This window comes from Bactrocera dorsalis, chromosome 4, assembly GCF_023373825.1.
Source record: "Bactrocera dorsalis isolate Fly_Bdor chromosome 4, ASM2337382v1, whole genome shotgun sequence".
NCBI classification, from domain to species: Eukaryota; Metazoa; Arthropoda; class Insecta; order Diptera; family Tephritidae; genus Bactrocera; species Bactrocera dorsalis.
The window spans coordinates 30,353,282-30,373,800 of NC_064306.1; the positions used below are offsets into that span (position 1 = coordinate 30,353,282).

The 20,519-nt window shown below is 37.9% G+C and overlaps 1 protein-coding gene across 26 annotated transcripts in view; it reads right to left on the minus strand.

The window, feature by feature from the left end:
- The window catches only part of LOC105224246 (disks large 1 tumor suppressor protein), a 155,748-nt gene that overhangs the window by 64,000 nt on the left and 71,229 nt on the right, over positions 1 to 20,519 (minus strand). For 3 of the 26 annotated variants that reach the window (XM_049456225.1, XM_049456232.1, XM_049456224.1), the window contains exon 1: positions 5,429 to 5,831. The exons of 19 other annotated variants lie outside the window; for them this stretch is intronic. The gene's annotated coding sequence lies outside the window, so the exon portion shown is untranslated. Of the gene's footprint in view, positions 1 to 3,923; positions 4,070 to 5,428; positions 5,832 to 20,519 lie in introns of those variants that run through there. 4 more of the 26 variants (XM_049456228.1, XM_049456226.1, XM_049456227.1 and 1 more) reach the window with 3 other exon arrangements.

Consider the following 20,519-nt stretch of genomic DNA (forward strand, 5'->3'; position numbering starts at 1 on the left):
TGATCGGGTTGATGATCGGTCAGTTAATATGGCAGCTTCATATATGCTATCTACAAGTACATATATACCCTAACGGCGGTTACTTGGTGTGCAAAATTTGAGACCGTTTGCAAAAATACAGACAGACTCAGTTGATCGCTGATCATATAAATAATAAGCCCCAGACCTTTCCTTCTGAATGCTATATTGTGCGGAGGCATGGACAATGACATCATTTGATGAGTCGGCGTTTCGAATTTTCGAGAAAAAGGTTCTGCGAAAGATATATGTTCCTTTGCAGATTGGCAACGGTTAGTACCACGGTCGATGGATGGATGAGCTGTACGAGAAATACAGCGACATTGACATAGTTCAGTGAATGAAGAGACAGCGGTGCGCTGGCTAGGTTATGTTGTTCGGATGGAAGAGAACACTCCAGCTTTAAAGGATTTGGATTCAGTACCCGCCGGTGAAAGCACAGGAAGAGAAAGACTTACACTCCACATCCAGAGATTAGATGGAGAAGGACATAGCTGCATTTGGAATCTCGAATTGTTGACAAATAGCGAAAAGAAGAGACTACTGGCGCGCTGTTGTTAACTCAGCTATAACGGCGTATAACAGCGTAAGCGGTGTTTACAAAAATTACCCGGTTCTAATAATTTGCCTATCACTGTACATAGTTAAACAAGCACGCGTAAGCACTTTCTATTATAATCGCAATTTGCATTTAAAATTCATCATCCATAGTTTGCTTGAGTTGCTGTCGTCGACAATCCTCTGATGACATAGCTATACATAGAAAGGTTTTGATTGTAATTTCTGCTTATTGCGTTGTTTGGACAATTCTTGTAATTTTGCGATATGCATTTTTTTGCTATCTGTTTTCTTTCTTTTAGCTATATTATTCTTGTATTTGCCTGCAATTTTCTAAGGGTTAGTAGAGGTGGTTATAATAAATAATGAAATGGACTGCCTTTGGCATAGTCATCTTGTGCTCTGAGTTTGCACGATTTAAAATGAGATCATCAAATAATTAAGAAGGTCAGAAATGATGGTATATAGTTGTATATACATATATGTATAGTCATACCATTATACTTGTATAATAAGATTATATATTTAATCCTCCATTAATTTTCTTTTGCGAAAAAATAAAAATTTTTTGACTTTTGTTATCTCAACAGTAGTACTCGTATTAGGGTTGAAAATCCTTCGGGCTAATCGAGAGATCGCATCACGAACTTAAAATCTCTATTCGTGTCTTAAGGCGGCGTCAGAATGAGCACGTTGATTCCGTTGAGAAAAAATATACAAATAACACCTGAATTGATTGTACAACTGATATTTGTTTACTTTCGCAGCGCATTCGTTGTGGCATTCCGTCTTTAACGTACGAGTACCTATTCGGATGTGGTCTTTAGAGTATTAATCTTAACAAAAAACTGTCAAAGTGTCAAGACATTTGATCTACTAATTCTCACATTATTTTTCTCTGAAACAATGCATCTGCTACAATGAGAGAAAATTTCTTGTTTTGATGAAACATTGTTTCCTGATGGCAATAAACACAAATGAAACCGTGACTTTTGGGCAGATTTGCTCCAGCATATTAAACGGACGTACTGTACAGGTTTGTTGAACTTTGTCTTAGCCGTTAAGAGGACGACAAGAAGCAGTAAGGTTAGAAAATATACCAAAAATTCGTGAAATTTTGTTCAGTTTGTGTAAAATGAAATCGATTGAGTTAGTAAACATACTTGGCGCGTAGACCATATTATTTATGTAAATGAAACGGTATGAACTAGTCCCCCATCGACCGTATTCCCCAGATTTTGCTCGAAAATCTCTTTCCTCATTTTCATGCTTAAAATCATTGACCAACTAATTAAAGTATTAAAAAGTGAAGGATGTGGTGCTAGAAAATCGTCAGACAAGTGTTAGAGAGATGACAAGAAGCTTGATATATTTTGGGTGTAAAACGTCCTTGCTCGACTCGTCCCGATAAATCTGAATTTTTATCATAAAGAGTACACTAAACAGGTCTCTTTGGATATGCCTGATCGAGCGATTTCCGATTCCACGTTAATGGAGAGCAGTTTAACTGCCGATGAGACATGGGTTAATGAATATAACATGCAAAAAACTCAACAATCGGAATGGAGACAAAAAAAAATCAAAAAATCACGCCAAAGTCGCTCAAAAATTAAAGTTATGCTCATTGTTTTTTCGATATTCGTGGTTTGGTGCATCATGATTTTATTCCGAAGGGCCAGGCCGTTAACAAGGAGTTCTTTTTGGCCGTATTGAGGGGTTTGCATGAGAACATTCGTCGAAAAGGACCGGAATTGTGGAAGAAAAATGTATTATTTTACACGATGATAATGCACCATCGCATCGAGCCATGATTGTGACCGCATTCGAAGCTAAAACTGCAATGAATACCAACGATCAATAACCAGATTTGGCTCCATGTGATTTTTTCTTGTTCCCCAAAATGAATTTGCCGCTCCGTGGAGCCCGTTTTCAGTAGATCGAAGAGACAAAACAAATTTCGCTTAAGAAACTGAAGGACATCCCAAAAAGTGATTATGAAAACATGTTTCGAGAACTGGACATTTTTCAAAGAATGAATCTATGGGATGAATGTGGAATAAATTGTTTAAAAGTGAAAGTGTTCGTGCATGGGACTTACAAAAAATCTTTTGGAAAGCTGTTGCAATGGAAGAAAAGTCTTGCTCTATAAGTCGGAAGAATATAGAATGAGCATGTGAACTACCATGACAACGGCTTATTCGACATTGACCGAAAAAACGACGCCAGGAAGTATATCTTCAAATACCAGTAGTATATAGATGTGTTCTCTGATCAAATGCTATGACTCAATAGTACTTCAGATAGTGATCCGATTGATTTTTGGTTTCACAAAAACATGCAATCAAGCAAACGATCAAATTAGACAGCCCAGAAATAAATTAATTATACGCACACTGTGACAGAGATCAAGAAAAGGCATGAAATATCGAGAATAACCTTTGAAGATATGGCTAGATGTTGAACAGCTGGCGAGTAATTTGTTATTTATTCCATAAAATGTCAATATCAAGTTCTATCTTGGTGAGCAGGATAGGGAAATTAATGGGGTGACTCATTCTTTGAAAACCTTTGTACGATAGCAGAGCCCTATAAGAGCCACTATAATACACATTCAGCGTCTACCGATTTTGATAGCTCATGGCGGCCATGTTTCTTTATGGATTTGTGTCAAATTTTGTCAGTGTGTTCAGCAAGGTTTGTCATTTTATCATGTTTCACTTTGGACACTTGGAAATTGTTCAAGATTATTATGCAAATTCACGTTCTCTGAAAAATCCACACAAAAATTCCTTTATAAGGACCATTTAGCATTCAAAACAACTTTCCCTCTCTCTCTCTCTTGCTTCAAATTTTGCATGACAGTTCTAGAAAAGAAGGCATTTTCCCCGCTGATACAGGTTTTCTAATCACTTAGTTGAAATCACCAAACTATTTGATTTATGAAAACATAACCTAACAATCAGAAATGCTTTTGTACAGTGAAATCTATTTTTTATTTTAAATGTTTTTATTTTGGTTTAACATTTTCTTAGTGAATCTTTATGTTGCCCATTACTGATTTCATATTAAGCATAGCAAACTTTTTTGCACACTTCAAAGAATGAAAGCACATGTGGTAAAATAAATTAAAAAGTGTCAAAATGTCAAAAAAGGGTATTTTGAAAAAAAAAAACGTTATGTGAGAAAAATTGCTAGAATAAATTAAATGTATTTATATTAAATTATCTAAGTTTCACGATAGCAAGTCCATGTGTTTATGCACACTTTTTCCGGGCCGCATTTTGCACATTGAAATTGCACACCGAACGTCAGAAGCAATTAATCAACATCAAATTATTCAACTGTACCACGATTGATTCGTTTATTTTTAGATACTGCGGCATTCAGTTTTTTGAAGCAATTTTTTGTTTATTTTTTTTGCATCTGCTTTGTTTGTTTTAATTAATTTTTGTTGGCGTTATAGTTCAAAGTTTTTTATATATTTTTTATTTAATTTAATTTATTTTTTTCATTCCAGCCTTTATTTTTTAATTTTTTTATTCTTTGCTTGATGTACTTATTTTTTGTTGTTATATTTAAAGCTTTTTGTTACGTTTTACAATTTTTTAATATTTTTTATATATTTTTTTTCATTTCAAGCTGATAAACAGTTTTTTTTTTTTCGTTTGTTTTGATAATTTTTGTTGCAATATTTTTTTAACATATTGTTATCAAAGCTTTTTCAACTATTTTTTCTATTTTTTCTATTCTTTGACTTATTTAATGATTTTTGTACATTTTTTAATTTTTGAAATTATTATTATTTTTTTTAACCAAGCCCTTATCAGCTAATGTTTATTCTTTCTTTGTTTGTTTTAAAATTTTTTTTGTTATAATACATATTTTTTTAATTTTTAGTTTTATTATTCTTTTCAATTCATCATCTATTTTGTTGCATATTTTTTCCAAACCTTTTAATGATTTTTGTTTTATTTACATTTTTTTGTTTTCTTATTTTTTAATTTCATTACTATTATTATTTTTTTTTAATTAAAGCCCTTAACAGCTATTTTTTGTTTCTGCTTTGTTTGTTTTAATCATTTTTTGTTGTAATATTTTCAATTTTAATTTTATTATTTTTTTCTCAATTCATCATTTTCTTTTTTTTATTTTATTTTTTATTTTTTTTTTTTGTTTTTTGTATTTTTTAGCTTGTTTGAATTAATTTTTGTTGGCGTTATATAAATGTTAAAATTTTTTATTTAATTTAAAATTTTTTTCAATTTAAGATTTTATCATTTGATTTTTAGCTTGATTAAATTATTATTATTTTTGTTGTTATATTTGAAACTTTTTTTGTTTTATTTTTTAATTTTTTATATTATTAATTTTTTCTAGTCAAACCTTTATCATCTATTTTTTGTTTAATTTTCCACGTTTTTTATTATTTTTGATGTTAAAATTTAACTTTTTTCAATTCAAGCCTTTTGCAACTATTTTTGCTATCTTTTAATTTATTTAATGCTTTTTGTACCTTTTTGTTTGTTTTAATTAACTTTTTGTTGTTATATTTAATAATTTTTTTAATTGTTTATTTTTCATTTCAGCGAGCATTTCACACACCCAGCAAATCGCTTAAGCGTTTTGTTTTCTGCTCCATGCTGCATTATGGAGCAAAAATTGCCAAAAAAACACAACAACAACACTATTAAGCGAAAATTACAAACAGTTGGCTGCTGTTGGCACACTTCTTTGTATCACACACTCAGACGCTGAACATTCCACTTGTTTATTTCCCGCGCGCCGATACACAAAACGTTTTGCAGAATTTCAGCGAAAACCGTAAAAACACCACGCAAACACACACACTAACCCGCAGAGATACACAACTTATTCAAGCGAATGTTTGCACGCGAAATAAACGAAAAATGCGAGTTGGAAACACTTTGAAAAAATGTACGAGGCGCTTATTTGAAAAGTTTGAATTTTTATTAATTACTCATACGCAGCGGTTGACCAACGTACAGTACGCCGAATGGAAAAAAAAGCGCAAAAGGCACGTATACACATGAAACGCGTCGCTATCCGCACCACAAAAGCACAAAACTCTTCGACATTCGCGCTGCTCTGCTATCACTGACAACGTTGGAGCAGCTCCACGACGCCTGAACCTGTCCGCTTTTGGCTTAACTGGCTGCTAACTTGTTCGCCCGCCTGGCTACCTATGCAAGCGAGCTGTGTGTCTGCTGCTTCGCTGACTAGCTGTGTGTGGCTGGCTGTGTTGGCGGCGCTCATCACATTTTGTTGCTGTCGCTTCGTTGTGCCGTAAATTTACCGTTTCAGTACGCATGTCCCAGGGAACGCGTCGTTAAACGTCCGCCCTCTCCGCCGAAGTCAGCAGCAAAACGACTTGCCGGAATTTAATGATATTTTCAATGTGATTTTAACCACCCTGTATGTGGCTGTGGCTTACTCACGTTATATGTATATATGTATATAAACATATATACATACATACATACACACGCTCATACATAGCTGCTTCGTAGATTTCAGTGTTTTGGGAATTTTCTTTTGTTTTGTTTAGCTTTATGTTGCTTTTGTTTTAATCTACATATATATCTATATATAGTTGGTATATATAAATATACATATGTATGTATGTATATATATCCCCCCTGCAATTTCAAGACAATACACAACGGAATGTAGTCAATAGGTAGGCATGCCATTCGTTGTTTTATTTTTACGACTTGTTATCTTTGGCCGTCTTTCCTTTTTCACGTTTACCGCTGTTGCCACAGCTCCTCTCGTGTTTTGCCTGCTTTTTGATTTCGCACAACTATGCATATCTTTAGTTTTATGTTTTTGTTGTTTTATTTTTATTTTCACTTTTGCTTTACCTTCACCACTCAAAGCCATTTGCTTTGGTATCCTTCGAATATCTCAAGAATTTTATAGAAAGCACATAAATTGAAGAGGATATTCAAATGTCGACATGCGATATCAAGAAATCGTATACCGAAGACGACATACACATATACATTCATACATACATACATAGATTGGTACAATGGATGCTCGTCAAACGTTAAAATATTGTTTTTACTGTAGAAATATGTATATCGACACTAAGGTGGCCCTAAAAAAATCAAATTTCTGTTTTTCGAATCTCAAGTCGTCAATCGATAACTTTAGGAATAAAGATATCACATATGAATTCCGATCCGAAATGCCGACGGTAAAAGGTAAATTTTGTCGTTGGAAAATAAGAAAAAATGCTCAAAAAGTGATTTTATTTGTCGTACAAAGAGACACACCCTAATTACTTCCAGTCGGGACCAAAAATTATTTTTACAGTTTCAGAACTGATTGGAGCCGATTTTTGGTACAAAAAAGTGATTTTGCCCTTATGAATCTCCTTGGTGTACTTTGAACTGCAAGCGAAAAACTTTGCTCTCGTAAAAAAACTGTATCTCTGATACTTCAGACTGTATTCGAAGTTATCAAGAGAAAATGGCGCTGGCTCGGATATGTTCCCCGACGAGAACCAGACATAATCACTTGGAACTCTATCGAGTGGAACATAAAAATATCTAAGGCCCAAAAAAGTGGGAGTGAAATCAAGACAGTAGCTGTCGAAATAAATGGGCGAGTCTCCGCGAACCCATATAAGATACAATACAGGGTTTGTCCGGAAAGTAGTAGGACTGATTTTCATCTGCCGCGACTGTATTTCGGAGCATGCGCTCACCGACTGGATTCGGTAGAGGCGTTTCTAGCTAACGAATGAGTGGCTAGTCAGTTGTCTCCGAGCACCCGGAGAATCCGGACAAACATTTTTGCACGACGTATTTCTGTGAGTGGTACTCGTACATGCCGAAAATGCAGCGTTCGTTAGAGCAGAGGTACGCGATTAAATTCTGTGTGAAACTCGATAAATCTGCGACAGAGATGTTTGATATGATCAAGCAGCAGATGTTGCTGTAGCAAGAAATGGTGTGTTTCGGTGGCACCAGGTCTATTTGGCGGGCAGGGAAAAGGTCGCTGATGAAGACCCTGCTGGGAGACCTGTGACTTCGTCAAACAACGACAATATGACTCGTGTGCGCAAAGTTTTAAACTTAGACCGTCGACCAGGTATCCATTTAATTACCCAGATGTTTTTTTTAGGGTCAATCGGGTCCGACAAGACATCGCAGCCGGTTGGAAGTTGCACCACGACCACGTCCCGGCTCACACCGCTTTTCTTGTGAACAGACCGGCATTCCAACGCTTCCGCAGCCGCCCTACGGCCCAGATGTGGCCCCCGGACTTTTTTTGTTTCCTTGCCTGAAAAGGCCGATGAAAGGCAAGCATTTTGAGATGACAGAGGGGATCCAAGCAGCAAGCATTTCGGTTCTCAAGGCTATTCTGGAGAATGCCTTCCGTGACTCCTTCAATGCTTGGAAATCGCGCCGTCAGCGTTGCATCGACACAGAAGGATCCTACTTTGAAAATTTTTAAAGAATTGTAACGATTGGTTCAATAAATATTTTTAAATCGACTCAGTCCTATATATGTATATGTGTGTTCGAATACTAAGGCTAAGTTGTGTCCAAAAACTAAGAATTTCATTTGATCTCTGTGACCTCTGTGAGCGACGCCCAGACTAACTTTATGCATGATACCTTCAACAACGACAATGTAGAAGTCGAAATTTGAAAAAATTACCATAAAATATACCCATCACATTTAAGTACCAACCTAATATACATACATCAATGCCAACACACATACAGGCATATAATATGGATGTGTGTACCACATTAATGCTGTGACGTTCACGAATCAAACAAGTAATCAAATAAACAAGACATACGCCAACAGACTGACAGCCAGACAAGAGAATAAATGCCGTACCTGTACGCATACATATATGTACATACATACTTCCATACATATGTATATGTAGATATGTTTGCATATAAAATCTTGCACACCATTCATTTATATGTAGATAAATGCGCATTTACTTGTGCCTATGTGTGTGAGTCCATCTTGTTGACTGCATGAATGACTGAATGGCGAAGAACTTTTTGCTATGACATTGCTCCACTCGCAGCAACTCGGCCGCATCGTGCGGAATTTCACACAACGAGCTGTCAGGGAGAACACACAGGCGTATATACATACATACATAAATATGTATAGATATAAATATATTCACTAACATCTGATCTTATGAGTGCACGGTAGGTTGAATTGTGTTTTTAAATGATAAAAGTTTACCAAGTTTTATTAAGATATTCCGATTTTCTCTAACGTTTGCTCGGACAGCCGCACATACCACCGGAATTCAACTAATTTCGTTATCTTAAACATTTCAATAAATATAAATCTATATAAGAACTTTTTTTTTTAATAGGTCACTACAAAAGAAGACCGATAGGGACAGCAAACGACGCCATATTTTTACTCGCTCTTTTGACATTTCTCTTCAGTAAGATTTGCCATTTCATCATGCAAAGGTATACGATCAAACAGCGAGTCGAAATGATTAAAATTTTCTACCGAAATTTGGAGTCAGTGGCCTCAACTTTAAGAGCACTACGTCCAATTTATGGTCGTCATAATCGTCCTGTCTGATCAACAATTGAGCGTCTAGTGGAAAAATTTAAGTCCACAGGCACAGTAAAAAAGTGCCAGTGAGCCAAAGAAGTGCCCGTAGTAAGAAAGTAGCACCTGTTGGTAAGAGTTGCTCTGCGCTTGATCTCCAGACTTAGATTCTCGGTGGAATTTATGCTGGTTCCTTAACTTCTTCAAATGAATAGCTGCCAACAGTGACGTAGTTGCCAAGACACGAGGACTCTTTGTATGTGGCTTCCAAATACTATGTTTTTGCTTCATTCACCACAAGGCCAACATCATTTTGCATAAAACTATGAGTTTCATAGCAACCTGCAGACTGTGGGAATTCCCTTCGTGTGGATAGCGCAGATTAAACATGCTGTGAGTGTATAAAAAATATCCTAAAGCCTCAAGTAATAACTTATTGCGTAACTGAATATTCGGTAAATGGTTCCCTCACAACTCTGACACAATTGCAAGTGCTATCATTATTTACCACTCACTGTGCGCTGCATAACCTTAAGAGCATGATACATTAGAGAGGGCTTTTCATGTCCATAAATCTCAATATATTAAATTTTTAGTAGACATCTGTCAACGGTGACGTGTCATGACCTTTAAATGCTGTGCTAATCAAGGCTTCCGTTATCTTTACTTCTCAACAGCTAAATTGAGGTATAACTAAGGGCTGAGCATGTCATTATTACACTTTTACTGCTACGTTGTTGTTGCCGTACTTTGAACTTTTTCTCTTTATCCAGGTTAAGCTTTTTTATGGATACACACTCACTTGCGCCGTGACACGATTATTCCCACCTGTGTGCTATTTTTTATTTTTCTTTCGCCGAGTGGTTTGTTTTTTTTTTGTTTTGCTGTTATTTGTGTTTTTTGCTGCCCTTGCGCAGGGCATAACGGGATTTTGCTGTTGTGCTCACCCATTTAGGTTACGTATACGACACGTATGCATCTCTATGCCCGAGTATGAATGTATGTATGAATGTATCTATGCATGTACGTGTATGTTTCTACTTGTACGAGTTTGTATGAGCATTGTCAGGTCGGAGAGTTGCGAAAGGAAACGTTGAAATATGCTGCTCTCACGTGCAGAGTTAATTGCATTATGCTGCCTCATTTGTGTGCGTGCGTGTGTGTGCATGCGACTGAGCGAAGTTAATTACTCGCCTGAGATATTTAATTTTATAATTCCAATTTGATTTTATGTTTTAATTTGTATGAGAACTGAGTGAAAGCCATCACGCTTAAGGAAAATCTCAAGTGCAATAATTTTTTTTTACGATTTCCAAGAAGGAATTGTAAATGGAAAAAATACTTCAAAATTAAATTTTCGGAAGCAACTTTTCATTCAAAAGATAATACGTGAATATGGGATTTAATATAACGGGTTATATACAAAAATGTTCGCTGATATTTCCGCCGAAGTACGCCCATCCGCCCGCCTGCCTGCCTGTGTTAGCCATAAACAAAAATTTTGCCTTCCAACTTTTTCAGTACGCGTCAAATTTGATCATATCCTTGTAAAATTTTTACATACAAGTATATATAATGTAATTTAATAAGAAAACTGAGTAGTTTCTCATTGCTGAAAACACTTAAACATTCTACTAATATTTGTGTTGATTATTGCCTAGTTGACAACCCTGAACTATAATAGATATATGTAAATGTTAAATGTGGTTAACATAACTGAATTATGTTAAACGTGGGTACTCTCTGAAACCTATAGGTTCACTACACTGATTTATCTATAACTTGGCTTTATACGAGTAACTGGCGTGAAGAGGATACTATGCAAAGTTTAGTTCGTCTCATAGATACTAAAGAAGAACTCGATTAAGTTTTGTTTGAAAAAAGTGTTGAATAAGAATAATGTTGTTTCAAATAATATATAGATTGGTTGCACCAAGCTCAGTAAGGTTCATGTGGCATCGTTCTCGTCTTCTCTCAAAGTCACTACACACTCCTTCTAACGAATTTAACTGGTTAATACTAAAAATTTACAGTTCGCAAAAACTGCATTCTCAAGAAATGAAATTTAGGGGTAATACTTATTGCTTACTTAAGTTAAGGTTATTATTTTCCCATTTATCATATCTTCTCTTTGTTTTGTTCCGGCGGAAGACCATATTTAATCTATGATATGTCAAACAGTATTCTCTTATGTACACATATAATTGTAGTTATATGAATTTTGTCTGTGTTTGCTTATATGAACTATATATGTACATAAGAAATAAAATACCTCAATGTTTGTGCGTACTTTAATGTTTGCTTTCAGAAGCTTGCGAGATAAGAAAATCATTTTCGATAACTCAACATCATCCTGGATTGGAATGTTGCTCTACGAGTGCCACATTAGGGGTGCACTCATGTGAAAGAAGAATATTAATACGTTAAATAGGTAGTTAACAATTATATAAAACGGCTGCTACGACTGGTTCATTTGTGTAGCCAAACATAACTGTAACAATTGAAGCTGTGGACACAGAAAACCACAAAAAACACTCCACGGCAAAAACGACTTATTCTTGGGTATTGCACCAAACCAATTTTTTCGTGGGATTGAGTCATAAGCAAAAAGATATGTATTGTAATTTTTTCGATCTTCGAAGCTAGCCTTCAAAATTCAATGTTAGAAATTAGGCTTTGAAAAGGATTCTTATTATTTATAGTAAGTAGTTAATAAAGAGGGTGGAGAAGACATTTTATTGCCGGGCCATGAAGAAGTTCGAATAGCAATTACCCGTCTGAAGAACAACAAAGTCGCGGGGGCCGATGGATTGCCGGTCGAGCTATTCAAATACGGCGACAAAGAACTAATAAGGAGCATACATGAGACTCTTTGTAGAACATGGTCGGACGAAAGGATGCGCGACGATTGCAATTTAAGTGTGTTCTGCCCAATCCACAAAAAGGGAGACCCCACAATCTGGATCAACTATCGTGGTCTCGCGTATAAGGTTCTATGGAGCGTTTCCACCGTCAATAAATTAATTGGACCTGATCAGTGTGGCTTCAGCGCTGGAAAATCAACAACTGACCAGGTATTCGCCTTACGCGAAATCTTGGAAAAGACCCTTGAAAAGAGGATCGACACACACCAACTCTTTGTCGATTTCAAAGCAGCTTTTGACAGCGCGAAAAAGAGGTCGATATCTTTGGCCATAACAACCGTGCCGTTAGTTCTGCTTTCTATAGGTTGGACAAAGACGCGAAGCAAATGGGTCTAGTAGTGAACGAAGACAAGACGAAATATCTCCTGTCATCAAACAAATAGTCGTCGCATTTGCGAATTGGCTCCCACGTCAACGTTGACAGTCATTACTTCGAAGTTGTAGACAATTTCGCCGATCTTGGAACCAGCATTAACACAAACAAAAATGTCAGCCTCGAAATCCAACGCAGAATAACCCTTGCCAAAAGGTATTACTTCAGACTGAGTAGGCAATTGAGAAGTAAAGTTCTCTCTCGACGAACAAAGACCAACTTCTAGCAGTCACTTATCATCCCCGTCCTGCTATATGGTGCAGAACCACGGACAATGACAACATCTGAAGAGTTGGCGTTAGGAATTTTTGAGAGAAAGGTACTACGGAAGATTTATGTTCCTTTGCGCGTTGGCCACGGCGAATATCGCATTCGATGGAACAATGCGCTGCACGAGTTATACGACAACATTGACATGGTTCAGCGAATTAAGAGGCAGCGGCTACGCTGGCTAGGTCACGTCGTCCGACGCAGTACCCGGAAGCAAGGAAAAGGAAGACCTCCACTCCACGTTGGAAAGACCAGGTGGAGAAGGACCTGGCTACACTTGGAATCTCCAATTTCCTATTTTAATAAGCTCAATTTCGTAATTCGAAGATAATTATTTCGATTTTGGAGGCGAACTTCGAGAAACGGAAAAATACGTTTTTATTTATGATTCAATTAGGGGTTTCACAGGGTTTCATAATGTAGTATATGTATAAGTTATAACGATCCGAAAAGATATAATTGAAAATTATAAATGTGTAAACTCATTTTCCATTGTTCCAACGACAATTTTTTTGAACAAGTGTAAAAAATTATAATTTTATGATTTTACGATGCTTTATGACAAGTAGTGATTGTGAATTATAAACTTTACGTCAAGAATATGTGTTTAATGTTATCAATTTTAACTAAAAAAAATCAAAAATACAACATCCCTTATGTAGGCCGAAAAACAAGCATACATACACACACTTGCCGAGTACACGGTAATTAAATTTCTAGCCGCACTGATATTGCCTTATTATTGTGTCAAGCAAATTGCTAAAGCAACAACAACAGTGTGTCTATCAACAATATTAACACTGACAGTTGTTGTAATGCAGCAAGCAAAATACTGAACGAAAACAAGCAGAAAAGCCATAGTGTGGCAGAGTCATTGTGCCGCGTGTTGGCACAATTCGCACAATGTTTGTCTGGTTGTGGTTGCCACAGGTTTAAAGCCCACACACGCTCATCACACCGCACTCATAGAATCAATACCAATTTCACCAAAATCCTACTGGGAAATCGGCAAGCTGGCGCCTGTAAAAATACCAAGCTTACCACGTTTGTATGCACATAGGTGCAAGGGAAATTGCTTGCCGCAAAGCAACATACAAACGTGCGCCATGAAGGCTCTAGAAAATCAGCTGCAAGAATTCGCTTGCTTTGTGTTCACTTTTAGCCAGCATTTTAATAACCACAAATAGTTTGTGCAGTTGTGTGTTTGGCACATTTAGCAAGGCATTCATTCATTCAATCGCTCATTCACTCATTCATCCAGTCAATCACTCATTTAACTACACATTTCGTGCGTTTTTCCATCAGATAAGCACTCGTTCACGCATTCGCTCAATTATTCGGTCTTCGATTGCTAGGAAACTCTAACTTTTCTTGTATGTGTGTGTGTGTATTTTATTCGAAATTGTGTAAATATATTTGCAATTTCCGGCCGCTACTTGAAAATACATTCAATTGCCCCGCTATTCTCTTTTCTTTTGTTGTGTAGCGCTCAATTCCCGTATCCGCCGTGAAAGTTTTGTATTTCCGTTCAAATACTTAGACGCCAGTATTTACTCAACTTACAGTCAAGAATACTAGTAATCGTGGGAGAAAAATTTAATGAATCTTTAATTCTGATTTAGGAAGAAAATATACTAAAAGTATTTCAAAACTTGAATTTTATTTTACATGGATGGAGGATGAAGTCATGTGTAGAAGTTCACGCAAATGAGGAAAGTTCTCTGAGTGCCTTCACTTAGGGAGTGGCCAGCAACGATTCTTTTACAAATGGCTCAAACAGCTCACGACTTCCGGTCTTAGACCAAGTATCCGCTGGGTAGCCAAAGAACATCCATTTGAAGGCGAGCTAAAGAGAGAAGACGAGACATCCCTCCCAAGGGTTGTGCGCTGAGACCCGCCAAATAAAAAAAAACGCCACCAATGAAAAGGACAAAACATTCTTGCTGTGCCAACTTCCACACTATCGATTGGCGCTCTTAAAGGATTTGTTAGAAAGTAGGTAACGGGTTTTTCACTAAGGTTTGCCATTTTATCATGGAAAGATATATACTCATAGTACGATCCAACAATGAGTCGAAATTATTAAAATTTATTATCGAAATTCGAAGTCAGTGGCCTCAACTTTAAAAGCGCTACGTCCAATTTATGATCGTCATAATCATCCTGTCAGATCAATAATTGAGCGTCTAGTGGAAAAATTAGATTCCACAGGCACAGTACAAAATGTTCCCGTGCCAGAGAGATAAAGAAGTGCCCGTAGTGTCAATTGAGTAAGAACCAATTCAATCTCTCACACGTCGTTCTCAAGCCTTGGGCATCTCTGTGATCATTGCGGCGAATTCCGCGAAAAGATCGTGGCCAACATCCTTAAAAGATCAAATTGACGCAATAAGTGAACTCGTTTGACCACCAGAAGCGTCGTATGTCCATGAATTGGGCTGAGCAATAACTTGAAAATGCTCCGAATTTTCATCGTATAATCATTTTCAGCGATGAGGCTCATTTCTGTCAAAATGGCTTCGTCAATAAACAAAATATGCGTTATTGTTCAGGCAGCAATCCACACGTACTCCATGAGTCACCATTGCATACCGAAAAAATTACGGTTTGGTGCGGTTTATGGGCCGGCAGAGATGTATAAAAGTCATATTTGTAAGACCGTGGGTAAGCACCGACTAGCGCAGGAAAAGCGGATACACCTACAATAACCATCACTCCCTTTGCTGTCAAGGATATAATTCTAAGTTGCTGACATCGTTCGTTATAAGCTTTGAACCTTTGAAAGTTATGGTATTTTAGTAAAAAATGCTAAAGTCGGTACTTCCAAAGGCAAAACTGAATGAATGAGCGGCATAATACATTTTTATGGTCTCCGAAATCTCTCTAACAATCTCAACTAGAGTTAGTTTCTGTAGAAAATATGGGTTTTTGAAACACTTCTCTATTCATTATTATAAATTGACTCAATACCAAGCAAATATTATGTTATTTCGTGATGACGACCGAAAAAGAACTTTAGTGGAGCCATTTTGACACAATCAGACTAATATTTCAACAAAGTGCATCTAATTTGTATTTCTAGGGGTAATATCGCTTCTGCTAAGCTGAGCTGTTCGAGAGAAAGATTATGAGAAAGATTTATAGATCTCAGCTCGATGTGAATGCGGAAATCTGTATTTTGTTCTCAAACGACATTAAAAAGCTTCAAATATGCCGTACGAAGGATTGAGACTTTTCAATTCTCAAACAATATGATGCCGATCATACCAGAGGAACAGTATATAATAGTATACACTGCGTAGAAAGGAATCAGTGAAAGCGCATCTGTATCGATTCGCAAAGAAATTACTTTTGTGCCGCCAAAAGGTTAGGAAGAAGGTATAATGATTTTATGGGTTAACATTGAAAAAGTAATAGCATTGATCAGGTTAGTAGGAAAGCACCGTGGGTGCCATCGCTGAGCACCATCGCCCACACGAGTAGAGTAACTGAGAACCTTCCATTCCAGCTTCCCGCAAAACAATCATATCATAATCTTCTTAAGCGTAACATATTTTTGCAGAGCTCCCATATATGCTTGCAATCTTCGAGCCCTAACCCAAAGCGTATATACCACTGTCAGTATATATTTGCGTATAATTATGCAAAGTGTACATGTACAAGGATATTCACTTAAACTAGCGCCAGACGGCTGAGCTCGTAAAAACCGTAGTGTATGCGTAGTGGAGCTTAATGGATATCTAATGACTTATTGCTTACATAGATAAATAAGAATATTATATTATAATTCTACATTAGGGTAAGCCAAAATAAAAAAAAAAAAAATATGGGTTAAAATTAACCTAAATACAGAAGAAAAATATTCCTGTATTGAAAAATGTTTAACTTAATTTAAAAGGAAAATTTTTCATATGTGTAACTCTTTAGGAAAATTCATAAAACGCTTGACACTATTCATTCAAAGATATCAAATGTTTAAAATTAAGCCAAAAAAGTTTCCTGTAGGGATATTTTTTCTCTTTAAATATTTATGGAGCCATGTGTGAAGGATGGGCCGTGTATAGAAGTTCACGCAGGTGAAGAAAATTCTCTGAGCGCCATTCGCTTGGGAGTGGACAGAAACGATTCTTTTACATATGACTCAAGCAGCTCAATACTTCCGGTCTTAAGCCAAGTATCCTCTGGATAGCCAAAAAACATCTCTTCAAACAGCTAACGTGAGAAGGCGAGACATACTTCACCAGGGTTGTGTGCTGAGTTAGGGATCCGACATATAAAAAACACATTGGGAGTGTTCAAGATCAAAACAACCTCGGATGAGAGAACCCCCTTTTGATGATGACCACTGCAAACGTGGTTAAGGTTTACAATTTAAGGGCACACTTGGAATCTCCGGTCCCTTAATTGGAAAGATGTGGCTGTCCAGCTGGTTGATGTCCTCGTAAGAGTGAAGGCTGACATCACCACCGTCCAAGAAGTGCTATGGACAGGACAAAGTGGCGACAGAAGAGAAGGACAATGTGACCATCAACGACGTCTATGAGCACTTGGAGCGCACAAATGCGAGCTGCCGCGCCACGATATCAAAATCATGTTTGTCGACTTTAACATCAGAAGGGCAAAGAAGGTATCTTTAACACAATAGGAAAAATCATCAAGCTACCTAGATGCCTTCAGATCGATTCCCCATTTGATAACGATGGAGCAGACGTTCCATTGTCTGACCAAGAATAAGTTCGAATAGCATTTAACAATCAAGCGGCGGCGGCCGATGGATTGTCTGTTGATTCCTTGTAGAATATAGTCGGACGAAAGCATCCCCATCTGATGAGTCGGCGTTACGAGTTTTAAGGAGAGAAAGGTTCTGCTGAAATTTACGGTCCTTTGAGCATTGGCAACGGCGAATATCACAGTCGATGGAACAATGAGCTGTACGAGATATACGACGACATTGACATAGTTCAGTGAATAAAGAGACAGCGGCTACCCTGGTTAGCTCATGTCATTCGAGTAGATGAAAACACTCCAGCTCTGAAATTATTCGACACCGTATCCGCCAGGGGAAGCAGAGAAAGACCACGATCAGATTGTCGGCAAACAGCGAAAAAGAAGAACGACTGGCGCGCTATTGTAAACTGGGCCCAAAAAATAAGGTCACATTTGAATTTAAACTGCGCGCATCGAAGGATTTGGATAATTATTATTTTTTAGGTTGTACTGTCAGTCACATTTATGTCAAAATATTCATTAGTGTTTGAGATACGTGTCGTTTTGTGAGCTGCTATAAATGAGTTTTCGTTTTTTGCGATGTCGAAATTTGTTGAGCAAAGAATTTGCATTAAATTTTGTGGAATCAATTTTCTGCTGCGGATACGTTGAGGATGGTGCAGAAAGCCTTTGATGATGAGGCTATGTCTAAAAAAATTTTTTACAAGTGGTATAGTGAGTTCCAAGCCGGCCGTGAACGTGTCGAAGACGAAGAGCGTCCAGGGCGACCATCAACCTCAACCGACGAAGCTCACGTTCAACAAATCAAAGATTTGGTGTTGAAAACCCGTCGATTAACAATTAGAGACCTTGCTGATGAAGTTGGCATATCGAAAGGCTCAGCCACTACCATTTTGAAGGATGTTTTGGGCCTCAAGCGCGTCAAATCTCGACTGGTACCGAAAACATTGAATTTTTTGGAAAAAAGGCGTCGCATTGAAGTGTATGAAACGATGCTTTCCGACTACCGGGGTGTCATGAAATGCATTATAACTGACGATGAGACTTGGGTCTATGCTTACGACCCCGAAACAACCGATCAATCGAGCGAATATCGTGCCAAAAGAGAGCCGAGACCAAAAAAATCGCGCCAAAGTCGCTCAATATCAAGGTCATGTTGACTGTTTTCTTCGATTATCGAGGTGTGCATTATGAATTCCTTCCAACCGGTCAAACAGTCAACAAGGAATATTATTTGAACGTTATGCGTCGTTTGCGTAACGCTATCCGCCTAAAAAGGCCGGAATTGTGGACAGAAAAGACAATTCTTGGTTTTTTACACCACGATAATGCACCATCCCATTCTGCCCTCGTAATTCGTGATCATTTCGCCAAAAACTCAACCCATATCGTTCCGCAACCACCGTAATCACCTGATTTCTGGCGCCGTGCAACTTCTTGGCTGTTCACGAAGCTCAAAGACCGCTACGGGGACACCGTTTTTTAAACGATAAAGGAGTTTCAAACACAGTGAAGACGGAAACTGAAGCAGGCACGTAGCCAGGGGGGGGCTAGAGGGCTGAAGCCCCCCCGAAATAAGGAAATTTTTTTTAAATAAATCGCAAATAAAAAAGATTTATCACTGGACTGAATCTTTTGAAACTCTTATACACACTCAGCTCAAACCTATAACAGTCGTACGCAACTACACTAGACGGTGACTGAAAACTTATCAAAAGTCATACTTAAGCGTTGTACAGAATCTCCATCTTGATATGGCAAAGTTGGTTGGACAGGGATATGACGGAGCAGGGCAACATGTCAGGGCATTTAAGTGGAGTGCAAAACCAAGGATAAGACAACTGTATCAAAACGCACGTTCAATACGGAACTGCCTTGGTATTGTCAATGAAATAGAAAAATTTTTATTTAGAAACCATTCAAATGCAAACATAACTTTCCAGGACGTTATACAGAAGCACGCACCAGAAAGCAAAAAAAAGACGACTTGTTCGCCTTTGTGAAACAAGGTTTATAGAAAGGCATGAAAGCATTATAAGCTTTGTGGAGCTTTTCAAATTCATTGTACTAAGTTTGGAAATAATTGTTCGAGTAAGACTGGTCCCATTTCGTCTAAAGCATCAACCTTCTTAGCAGCGGTAGAGAAAAGCGATTTTTTGCTTAGTCTATTCGTCTGTGGGCAATTGTTCAGCCTAACGCTGCCACAAGAGTGGTCCCACTCTTGAAACCTGCGAAGCCCGCCAACAAAAGCGATTCTTATCCACCAATAACTCTCTTTTCCCCAGTAGTGAAGACCGTTGAGGCCTTGTACTGTTTACTCCCGACCTTCACTTACCACCTGAGCCTAGCCAGCCCACCCAGCATGATTTCCGCAAAGTGCACAGCACCATCACAGCACTTAGCGTCATAAAAAGCCCCAGATAGTTCGTGGCCTCAACCAGAAACCACCCTGCGAAAGAACGATCCTCGTAGCGTTGGACCTGTCAAAAAGCTTTTGACACGGTCAACCACACAACGCTACTGCAGGACATTGAAAAAACCCACTCTCCCTCCAGGGCTTAAGAGGTGGGTGGACCATGAACTATCTGAACGGTCCGTCAGTCATCCGTACTATTTCGAGGTGAAACATCTAAACTTAGAAGAATTAAACAGGGGGTTCCGCAGGGGGGGGGAGAGGGGGGGGTGGTGTCCTCTCCCCGTTACTGTTTAATTTCTATATCTCGAAACTTCCTCAACCACCAGAGGGGGTTTTCTCCATAACCTCGTACGCTGATGGACTGCACGATATTGACGTCGGGCAATGGATCGATGGCATGTGTTCGAACAGTGAATAGCTACCTTCTCCGACCTTTCTCGTTTCCTCACTGCACGGAATCTCCAACTTTTTCCCCCACCAAATCCACAGCGACCATATTCACAAACTGACGACGAAGGAGTATAGACTTGAGCTTGATATTGCAGTCGAACGGCGTCAAAATTCCGACTGTCAATAACCCTAAAATTTTAGCGGCGTAACCCTTGATAGTCTATGGCTCCTTCTCTCCCCATACGACGCGATTATCGCCAAAGTA